The following is a 12,163-nucleotide window of genomic DNA, read 5'->3' as shown; positions in this document are numbered from 1 at the left end:
GGATGATCTGTACCTAAGCATAGGAGTGGTGCAATTTTCAATTGTGTGACTATTGGTGATATCTAAAGATGCAAAAAGCATGATTGCTGTCGCTGCACATTCGGATGCACGGATGTACACCAGGGAAGGGCTTTGTAGTGGAATTAGAATAAAGTTGCAGACGCAACTGCGGCAAGGCAGCGACAGGGCATATATGAGAAGGGAGCCTGCGCACTTGACAGACCCCACCCCCATTATCCAGAAATTCCACGGGCTGGTTTTCCATCCCAATCTGCCCCTGGATCCAGAAGTATGTTCCCATATGCACAGTTGTGTCTACATCCACCTATCCTCAAATCAATAAAAAGTTCCATTCAGCGCGCCACAGTGAAAAGTGAAAAGACAGGTATTATACAAGTGATACAAAGTATGATACAAGTGATTCCCCGCCATGCATCATTATGCTTAATCTGCGGTTTTATACTATTCCTTTGTGAAAATAATAACTAATTCTAAGTACCTAGTACACTATGGGGGTCATTCCGAGTTGATCGCTAGCTGAAAATGTTCGCTGTGCTGCGATGATGCAAAAAAATAGCACTTCTGCGCATGCATATGTGGCGCAATGCGCACGCGCGACGTACTTTCACAACGGATGATGTAGTTTTACACAAGGTCTAGCGAAGCTTTTCAGTCGCACTGCTGGCCGCAGAGTGATTGACAGGAAGTGGGCATTACTGGGTGTCAACTGACCGTTTTCAGGGAGTGTTCGAAAAAACGCAGGCGTGCCAGGAAAAACGCAGGCGTGGCTGGCCGAACACAGGGCGTGTTTGTGACGTCAAATCCGGAACTGAATGGTCTGAAGTCATCGCAAGCGCTGAGTAGGTCTGAAGCTACTCAGAAACTGCACATTATTATTTTGTAGCCGCTCTGCGATCCTTTCGTTCGCACTTCTGCTAAGCTAAGATACACTACCAGTGGGCGGCGGCTTAGCGTTTGCACGGCTGCTAAAAACTGCTAGCGAGTGATCAACTCGGAATGACCCCCTATATGCAAACTAAGATGCGAAACAGAAAAAAGCACTGCAATGAAGGAAGAATAGCGAAGTTGAGGAAAAAGTGCACTGCAAGGGATCTGAGCCAGGCGTCTTGTACCATATGGCACAAAAGGCATAGGTGCATGAGGACACATCTGTACCACCAGATATTTTTAATTAGCTGTGTAATATGTAAGATTTTTTCTAATCTTAATTAATACATATTCATCGGCTGTTACTATGTAGTAGATTCCAGTTCTACCTAGTAATTTTAATACTTAATAGAAAGCAATGCTAGCAGTGACCATGCAGAAAATAAGGTGTTTATGGATATAATGTACTGTAGTTATAAGTTTTCATTCTCAAGAATGGGCAAATTATAATTTTATTCAATATGGAGAAGACTCCATATAAATATTTCATGAAATAATACTGTCGTTTCCATTCAATGTGCATAATGTTTAATATACTGTAGTCCAAGTTTTCTGAGCAATACGTAATAACACTATCAATATTATTCTAATTTATTCATAAAACATCCTCATATTGCAAAGTCATGAAATACTGAACTGAAAAGTCATTTATTAGATTGTGCACAAAATTTGTGAGAACATTTATGCTATGCACATGCTGGCAGGGGCACCAAGAGCTGCCACGGGCTTGAGTACTGAGAACACACACATTTGTGTGATTCTACCACTTATACCTGAAATGGCAGAATGGATGATTTCACATGTTTACCAGATTTAGTAAGAGATAATTCCCATAATTGCAAATAGATGCAGACTATATAATGATGCATATGGACATGGAAAAGCCGTATACTTGATGGTGGTCACAGGCTGTAGCAAATAGCGGCTGCTGCTGATGATGAAAGACGCTGGCAATTCCAAAGCACCTGTAAGTAGCAGTTTGTGAACACTTCACAGGCACTGATTGGTGCTTTATTCATCATCTGGGCAAATATTATGCTTTTGTGAGCAAATTGAAGCAACTGGGTTTTTTTAAAGGGCGGAGGAGCTGGAATGGGTTGCATACGTGGGATGGGGAATTGTTTCTGCTTTTGTAGATTATTTGATGCATAATATTGAATGAGTTTGCTGCTCATTAAATAGTTTTTTTTTTTTTAAATGGGCAGAAACGTGACTGTGTCACCTGCCTGACATACAGTAAATCATATGCTTATGCCGCCGGTGGACACACATCTTAACTCTACATGTGAGTGCAAATAAGCTGGTTTTACTCTGAATTTTTTAGCCATAAGTTACCTATATTTTGTGGAGAATTCTGCATCAACCACTTAGTCAGATAGGGATAAGAAATCTCAATATTGGCATGCTAAAAATAACACACGGTGTGATTGTGGTGCATCAAGGGATGTATCTGTTGCCTGGCATATATTTCACATAGAGATCAATGTTTCATATTTATAGGGTTTCAAACTTTGGAGTGAACAAAGTACAAAGCAAAGTGCATGTCTGGCTAATTGACAGGATGTATGGACCCTTACAGGGGTATTAACCTTTGGTGTTGTGGGATTTATTACCCTTATCTCAGACTAAAGCATCCCCATTCCCCAGTGCTCTCTTGTACTGGGTAGTACTGCTGAAGCAGCTGCTCAAAATAATGAGTGTTCCATCTGGGGGAATGAGGTTGTGCAAAAAAATGTATCCATTAAAGGTGGAACATCCCTTTAAGCCTGATATGTAGTCAACACAAAATACATATTTATGTAAAATCTCCATTAACTATATTATGTTTCTCCAATAAGTTGGTAAGTTACATAAGTCGGTTAGCTTTCATCAACAGGTTATTAAATTACAGGAATATAAAGCAATAATATACTGGATTGTCTAAAATACATAAAAGATATGTTTAATTTTTCATAATTGCAGTAGATTAAAAAAAATTCATGCCCTCAAATTAATTCATAATGTTTCTTACATCATACTGGAATATAGCTACACTTGAAAGTGGTTCCGGTATGAAAGATCTATGTTGTTCTTGGTTATGATTTCTCGATGTCGTGACGTTGTCGATATGTTTATTATCGATCTAACGTATGTGTTGATCATGTGGTTGTCGATGTGGTGTATCTGTCGATCTTCACTTGGTCGATCAAGTGATGTCGATCATTATATTGTCGATCTAGTGTAGGTCGCTCCGTCGAATGGATACCCTTGAAGTATTAGCAGCTACAGTATATCTCTTTACTTTATAGCTATATGTGTTACGCTGACATTGGGGGTCATTCCGAGTTGTTCGCTCGTTGCCAATTTTCGCAACGGAGCGATTAAGGCAAAAATGCGCATGCGCATGGTTTGCAGTGCGCATGCGGTTAGTATTGTAACACAAAACTTAGTAGAGTTACTCACGCCCGAACGAAGATTTTTCATCGTTGAAGTGATCGTAGTGTGATTGACAGGAAGTGGGTGTTTCTGGGCGGAAACTGGCCGTTTTCTGGGAGTGTGCGGAAAAACGCAGGCGTGCCAGGTAAAAACGCGGGAGTGTCTGGAGAAACGGGGGAGTGGCTGGCCGAACGCTGGGTGTGTTTGTGACGTCAAACCAGGAACGAAACTGACTGAACTGATCGCTATGTGTGAGTAAGTCTCGAGCTACTCAGAAACTGCTAAGAATTTTCTATTCGCAATTTTGCTAAGCTAAGATACACTCCCAGAGGGCGGCGGCCTAGCATGTGCAATGCTGCTAAAAGCAGCTAGCGAGCGAACAACTCGGAATCACCCCCATTGTTGCAATGTGGAAACACAAATGTGCATACAGACTTACACTTCAAACATAAGAAATAAAAGAAAGACAACACCAATATCCTACTCAAGGAAAAACCCAATAACATCATAAAACTCATTAGTGATGCTATAAACACAATAAATGCATGACTTAAAACATTTCACATTAAACATTTATTATAATTTGTATACACTTCATAAGGATAAGGTTTATGATAACTATTAGCAAAATGCAAAGTCATCTTTATTATCTAAGACAAAATGAGTCCCTTATTAGAAATGTGCATAGTGATAATAAATATCACTAAGAAATGTATCTGAGGCAAAACGGGAAAATCATTTTGTAAATAGTTATTATGAAAATAATAGTCTTTGACGGATGTTATTGTACCTATCCCACTGTTTCAGCTTTGCCGTAATTTATGCTATATGTCTGTAGCAAATGTAGTACAAAAGAAAGCAAGACAAATTCTACATTGGTTCGCTATTCCAAAAGCTACAATGATACAGCACCGCACACCTTCACCCTAAAAATGCTTATCAAGAGGCTGCAGCTTTGTCAATACTCCTCCCCATATGATTTTTCCATTTATGGGGCTGATTCTGAGTTGGGTGTAAAACAAGAAAAACAAGTAACTTTGGGCTCTAGTCATGTAGAACATGAACTGACTCCCGAAAATGATCATGTTATATCCATACTTGCCTACATTTGAAATAGCATTCCAAGGAGATTGTGAAAACAACACTTATAAACGCAGTGTTAAAGTGGGCATACAATACCTGAGAGGTGTGTTATAAAATTGATTTGCATCCTAATGTAAATAAGCCCCCTGCATGTCAGAGTAAATGATCGTGGATGTGCTAAATTTAGCACATCTACAATTAGATCTGAATGACCCCTATTGTGCCTTCAAGTTCTAACCAATTCAGGGAAATTATCCCATTTGGATGTTTACTGTATATCTCTGATTTACTTTCTCTTATGTCCTAGAGGATGCTGTGGTCCAATTTAGTACCATGTGGTATAGACGGGTCCACCAGGAGCCATGGGCACTTTAAGAGATTAATAGTGTGGGCTGGCTCCTCCCTCTATGCCCCTCCCACCAGACTAAATTTAGAATTTCCTGTCCTGGTTCTCTATCTCCGCTGACAGGACACTGAGCCCACGAGGTGACCGCTCACTCCAGCAGCACGGCCGCCACCCCCTAACAGAGCCAGACGATAGAAGATTGGTGAATACAGCGTTGGCGTCCCGATTAGTGGGTCGCCAGCGGGTATGACGGCACAAGGGTGGGAGCGCAGCTCTGACAGGCTGCGCTCCATGGAGGCTCAGCAACACACAGTGTAGGCACTTGGAGGGGCGTCCTGGGCCAGCGCCCTAAACTGGTAAAAGCAGCTAACCGAGGCTAATCCTGCTGTTAGCATATAAGACCTCCAGCCATTATAATCAATTGTGCGGGAAGCCGCGTGCAATTACAGGGGGCGGATCCAGCAATCACCAGTGCTATTTTCTCCCTGCAGACATAGGAAGCAAGATGCTGACAGGGATCGCTGCCCTCCACATAACTCCAGTTATCCGCAGCGGTACCAGGGTGTTATAGACAGAGGGGGAGTGTGTTGTTAGTACTAATTAATCTATTAAGGTTAGTTAGTCAGCGCCGGGCTTTTATCATAATAACTGCCCACAGGGGCGCTGTGTGGCTGGCTTCTTATACTCTGTGACTCTCTGAAGGTACTCTGGGGTTAACTGTATCTGAAATTTTCCTATGTGTGTGTAAGTGTGTATATCCCACATTACAATGTCCAAGGACTCTTTGTCCTGCGCTGCAGAGTTTATCTTCTCCTGAGTAGTCTATTCCATGTACTCAGGACTGCAATATGCTTTCTCAGCCTTCCAAATCCAAACCCGCATGGGTGGATTCTTTAAAGGGAATGATATCCCAGATTTCTACGAGAATGTCACATACTAAGAAAGAGACGCAGTTTTTGAGGAAATCTGTGGAGAGTTTGCAGTATTTGGGCCCCACTAATTCGGAAAAAAAACCCCACCTACATACCCACAAAAGCGTACACTTGCCCAGATAATGCAAGCTGACACTGATACTGACTCTGATGCATGGGACAGTGATGGGGATATGCAGAGGGGGGGGGGGGGGGATGCATCCCTTACTAAAGGGGTGCAACTAGTGATTGAATCAGTTAGGGATGTTTTGCACATTACTGAGGTACCTTATTTTACAGAAAGTAAGAAATCCTTGCTTACCTTCCCGGTTTCCAAGGAGTTAAACTCTTTGTTTGAAAAATCCTGGGAAAATCCAGAGAAAAATTCCAGATCCCAAAAAGGGTACTCATTGCTTTCCCTTTCCCTGAGGAGGATAGAAAAAAAGTGGCAAAACCCCTCTATAGTTGACGCTTCTGTATTTAGGTTGTCAAAAAAGGTGGTTTTACCTGTTCCTGGTTCAACCGCTTTAAAAGAGCCGGCTGACCGCAAGATTGAGACTACACTCAAATCACTATACACAGCTACTGGCGTAGCTTTAAGGCCCACTATTGCTTGTGCATGGATTTCTAAAGCCATAGTAAAGTGGTCAGGCACATTGCTAGAGGACTTGGATACTATGGATAGGAGTGACATTGATTTGTTCTTGCGTCACATACAAGATTCTGCAGGCTTCATGGTGGAGGCCATGAAGGACCTTGGCATGCACGGGCTACTTCTATGGCAGTCTCGGCACGCAGAGGACTCTGGCTACGCTAATGGACTGCGGATGCAGAATCCGAGAGAAGCGTAGAGAACCTACCCTTCACAGGTCAGACTCTGTTTGGGGACGCATTGGATGCGTGGATCTCCACGGCAACTGTGGGTAAGTCAACCTTTCTTTCCTCAGCAGCACCACCGGCTAAGAAATCTTATCCTACGCCTACACTGCAGTCCTTTCGGACCGCAAAATTTAAAAAATCCAAACCCCCGCCCACCTTCTTTAGAAGAGGTCGGGGAAAGTCCAGAAAACCTGCACCATCAGGTTCCCAGGAACAGAAACCAGGTTCTGCTTCCTCAAAATCTTCAGCATGACGGTGGACCTCCCAGCCTGGAGGTCGGGCAGGTGGGAGCGAGACTAAAGGTTTTCAGTCACGTTTGCGCGTCATCATTCCTAGACCCCTGGATAAAGTATATTGTTGCCTAGGGATACAGACTGGAGTTTCAAGAACTCCCACCTCACAGATTCTTAAAATCAGGCTTACCAGCTTCGCTGACAGAAAGTGCCATCCTACAGGAAGCCATTAAAAAATTGGTTCAAACTGATGTCATTGTTTCAGTTCCACTTCACCTACAACGCAAGGGTAATTACTGAAACCTGTTTGTGGTACTGAAACCGGACGGTTCGGTAAGGCCAATATTAAACCTAAAGTCATTGAACCCCTACTTGAGGGAATTCAAATTCAAGATGGAGTCTCTGAGAACGGTGATCTCAGGTCTGGAGGAGGGGGAATTCCTAGTATCCCTGGATATCAAGGATGCGTACCTTCACATTTCGATCTGGCCGCCTCACCAGGCTTATCTCAGATTTGCACTGCTGGACTGTCACTATCAGTTTCAGCCACGGCCATTTGGCCTCTCCACAGCACCAAGGGTGTTCACCAAGGTCATGGCGGAGATGATGCTACTCCTCCGCAGACAGGGAGTGAACATAATTCCATATCTGGACGATCTGCTGATAAAAGCATCTTCCAAGGAGAAGATGTTGCAGAGTATTGCTCTCTCAATTCGACTACTCCAGGATCATGGGTGGATCCTGAACCTTCCAAAGTCACATTTGGAGCCAACAAGGAGACTGTCCTTCCTGGGGATGATACTCGACATGGAAGTGCAGAGGGTGTTTCTACCGGTGGAGAAAGCGTTGGTGATCCAATCAATAGTCCGGGAGCTCCTGAAGTCAGCCCGGGTATCAGTTCATCGGTGCATTCGCCTTCTGGGGAAGATGGTTGCATCCTACGAGGCTCTTCAGTACAGAAGATTCCATGCAAGGTTCTTCCAACTGGATCTCCTAGACAAATGGTCGGGATCACATCTTCAGATGCACCAACGGATACGCCTGTCACCGAAAGTCAGAATTTCACTCCTATAGTGGCTGCAAGCTTCTCACCTATTCGAAGGCCGCAGATTCGGGATTCAGAATTGGATCCTTCGAAGCACGGATGCAAGTCTCAAAGGTTGGGGAAAACTTCAAAGGAAGGTGGTCTAATCAGGACTCTCTCCTTCCAATAAACGTTCTGGAACTGAGGGCCATTTACAACGGCCTTCTGCAAGCAGCACATCTTCTGCAAGATCAAGCCATTCAGGTTCAGTCGGATAACGTCACAGCGGTGTCCAACATAAACAGGCAGGGCGGAATGAAGAGCAGAGCTGCGATGTCAGAGGTAACAAGAATCCTCCTCTGGGCAGAAAAGCACACGCTGGCACTGTCAGCAATCTTCATTCTGGGACCTGACCACTGGGACACGGACTTCCTCGGCAGACACGATCTCCAACCAGGAGAATAGGGCCTCACAGCCGATGGGGGTGTACCTCAAATAGACTTGATGGCCTCTCGACTCAACAAGAAGCTTCGGAGGTACTGTTCCATGTCGAGAGACCCACACACAGTGGCGGTGGACGCACTGGTAACTCCGTGGATGTACCAGTCAGTGTATGTGTTCCCTCCACTTCCACTCATCCCAAGGATTCTCAAGCTCATAAAGAGTTCAGGCGATCCTCATTGCTCCGGACTGGCCAAGAAGGGCTTGGTACGTGGATCTTCTGGAATTGCTGCTGGAGGATCCGAGGCCTCTTCCTCTTTGCGAGGACCTTCTGCAACAGGGGCCATTCGCCTATCAAGACTTACCGCGGCTACGTTTGACAGCATGGTGGCTGAATGCCAGATCTTAGCTCGGAAGGACATTCCTGATACTGGCTAGGAAGGGAGTAACGTCAAAACATAACCATCGGATATGGAAAAAGTACGTGTCTTGGTGTGAATTCAAGACGTTTCCTACGGTGGAGTTTCAACTGGGACAGTTTCTCCTCTTTCTACAAGCAGGTGTGGATGTCGGCCTACGCTTGGCCTCCATAAAGGTCCAGATTTCGGCCTTGTCCATTTTCTTCCAGAAACAGTTGGCTGCTCTTCCTGAAGTTCAGACATTCTTGAAAGGGATACAGCATATTCAAACACCCTTTGTGCTGCCTTCGGCACCTTGGGATCTTAATGTGGTACTGCAGTTCCTGCAATCAGATTGATTCGAGCCTTTACAGGACATGGACGTCAAGTTTTTTACTTGGACAGCGGTCACACTGTTGGCTTTGGCATCTGCTAGACATGTGTCAGAATTGGGGGGCATTGTCTTGCAAGAGCCCCTACTTGATTTTCTATGAGGATAGAGCTGAGCTCAGAACGCGTCAGCAATTTCTTCCGAAAGGTTGTGTCAGCCTTTCATATCAACCAGCCTATTGTGGTGCCAGTGGCTACTGACTCCTCAATTACCTCAAAGTCCTTGGATGTTGTGAGGGCTTTGAAAATATATGTGAAGAAAACTTCTCGTCACAGGAAGTCGGACGCTCTGTTTGTCCTTTATGATCCCAACAAGGTTAGGTGTCCTACTTCTAAGCAGACAATTTCTCGTTGGATCAGGTTCACTATCCAGCATGCTTATTCTATGGCAGGCTTGCCGTGTCCAAAATCTGTTACGGCCCAGAGTGTGTTCTTCCTGGCGGCTGCCCGGGGTGTCTCGGCTTCACAACTTTGCCGAGCAGCAACTTGGTCTGGGTCGAACACGTTTGCTAAGTTCTGCAAGTTCGATACTTTGGCCTCTGAGGACCTAAAGTTTGGTCAATCTGTTCTGCAGGAACCTCAGCACTCTCCCTCCTGTACTGGGAGCTTTGGTACATCCCCATGGTACTAAATTAAACCCTAGCATCATCTAGGACAGTGATTTTCAACCTTTTTTTACTCCCGGCACACCAAACAATATTTTAAAATTGCCAAGGCACACCATCAGTTCCCCACAGATAAAAACAAAAAACACACATTGGCCCTCATAGTAAAAAATATCCACACATACATTGGCCTACACAGGAAAAACAACCACATTGCTCCCCACATAAATCATATTGCTCCCTACATAAATCCTATTGCTCTCCACATGAATTATTCACATTGTTCCTCCCATAAATCCATAAATCCTTATTCTCCCCACATAAATCCTATTGTTCCCCACAGGAGAAAAAAAATAACAAATATTAGCCCCTACCGGTCAGCTGTCCTCCTCCCTGTCCCTCAGTGGCGGGGGTTGTTCATAGTGGAGTGCTGCGAATACTGAGCAGCGGGCGGTCAGGCAGGTGTGGATGTGGGTGGGCAAGGAAAGCTGTGTATGCAGGCAGGAACTGGAAGATGTGTATGCAGGCGGGTGGGCTGGCTGGGTGGTGAGATGCGGCGGCTGTGACCTATGATATCACACCGCCGTGTCTTCAAGGCATACGTCACAGCCAGAGCACGACTGATCCTCTAAGAAGAGCCCGGGCCAACAGTTCACTCTGAAGGTGCAGGAAGCTGCTCTGGTTCCGCAGTACACCTTGCAACTGGTCGCGGAACACTAGTGGTGTGGTTGAAAAAGCCTGATCTAGGACATAAGAGAAAATAGGATTTTAATTACCTACCGGTAAATCCTTTTCTCGTAGACCATAGAGGATGCTAGGCGCCCGCCCAGTGCTTCATGTTCCTGCTTTGTTACTTGATTCAGTTTGTTGGTTCAGCCGTTGCTGAATTGTTCCGAGTTGGTTAGCTTGGCTTTCCTTTTGTTGTACGTGTGAGCTGGTGTGAATCTCACCACTATCTGTGTATTTTCTTCTCTCTAAGTATGTCCGTCTCCTCGGGCACAGTTTCTAGAGTCTGGTAGGAGGGGTATAGAGGGAAGAGCCAGCCCACACTATTAATCTCTTAAAGTGCCCATAGCTCCTGGTGGACCTGTCTATGGCCCTCATTCCGAATTGATCGCTCGCTAGCTGCTTTTAGCAGCAGTGCAAACGCTAGGCCGCCGCCCTCTGGGAGTGTATCTTAGCTTAGCAGAAGTGTGAACGAAAGGATCGCAGAACTGCTCCAAAAAAAGATTGTGCAGTTTCTGAGCAGCTCGAAACTTGCTCCTAGTTAGCGATCACTTCAGACTGTTTAGTTCCTGTTTTGATGTCACAAACACGCCCTGCGTTCGGCCAGCCACTCCCCCGTTTCCCCAGCCACTCCTGCGTTTTTATCGGGCACGCCTGTATTTTTACACACACTCCCCGAAAACGGTCAGTTTCCGCCCAGAAACACCCACTTCCTGTCAATCATTCACCGATCAGCAGTGCGACTGAAAAGCGTCGCTCGACCTAGTGTGAAACTGCATAGTTTTGTGTGAAAGTACGTCGCGCGTGCGCACTGCGCACCATACGCATGCGCAGAAATGCTGCTTTTTCACCTAATCGCTGCGCTGCGAACGAAAGCAGCTAGCGATCAACTCGGAATGAGGGCCTATACCCCATGGTACTAAATTGGACCCCAGCATCATCTACGGACTACGAAAAAAAGTATATAACTGCTACATAATGGAGGTACGGTGCGATCAGGGAGATTGCTAGTCTCTTCAGAGAATCAGGGAGGGATGTAGTTATGTGACCGGCGGTCAGGAGACCGGCGGTCACATTACCTCCCCCTACATCCCGCCCCTTCACAATCCCGACGGTCAGCATGCCGACCAACAGGGACTATCCCTCTGGGACTATCCCACCCATGGTGACTGCTTCTTGCAATCGGCATGCCGACCATCGGGATTCTGAGAGAGGGGGATGTAGGGGGGCGGTCTCCTGACCGCCGGTCACATGAATACATCCCCTGCAGGTGTACAGTTACTTGTTGGTTTTTTTGCTTTGCTCACAATTGGCCCCAGTATTCACAGAAAGTTCAAGGTGACCAGAAGACAACTATAGCTGCTTGTTTTAAAAAAAGCCCACAACACAAAAATACTGTATATAGGCCCTCATTCCGAGTTGTTCGCTCGGTATTTTTCATCGCATCGCAGTGAAAATCCGCTTAGTACGCATGCGCAATGTTCGCACTGCGACTGCGCCAAGTAACTTTACTATGAAGAAAGTATTTTTACTCACGGCTTTTTCTTCGCTCCGGCGATCGTAATGTGATTGACAGGAAATGGGTGTTACTGGGCGGATACACGGCGTTTCAGGGGCGTGTGGCTGAAAACGCTACCGTTTCCGGAAAAAACGCAGGAGTGGCCGGGGAAACGGTGGGAGTGCCTGGGCGAACGCTGGGTGTGTTTGTGACGTCAACCAGGAACGACAAGCACTGAAATGATCGCACAGGCAGAGTAAGTCTGG

At 45.5% G+C, this 12,163-nt stretch overlaps 1 protein-coding gene across 6 annotated transcripts in view; it reads right to left on the bottom strand.

The window, feature by feature from the left end:
* The window catches only part of PDE1C (phosphodiesterase 1C), a 1,445,089-nt gene that overhangs the window by 427,470 nt on the left and 1,005,456 nt on the right, over positions 1–12,163 (bottom strand). The window lies entirely within an intron of this gene.

Source organism: Pseudophryne corroboree, chromosome 5 (genome assembly GCF_028390025.1).
Source record: "Pseudophryne corroboree isolate aPseCor3 chromosome 5, aPseCor3.hap2, whole genome shotgun sequence".
Lineage (NCBI taxonomy): Eukaryota > Metazoa > Chordata > Amphibia > Anura > Myobatrachidae > Pseudophryne > Pseudophryne corroboree.
The sequence above is the reverse complement of the archived record's forward strand: the minus strand, read 5'-3'. Positions and strand labels throughout refer to the sequence as shown.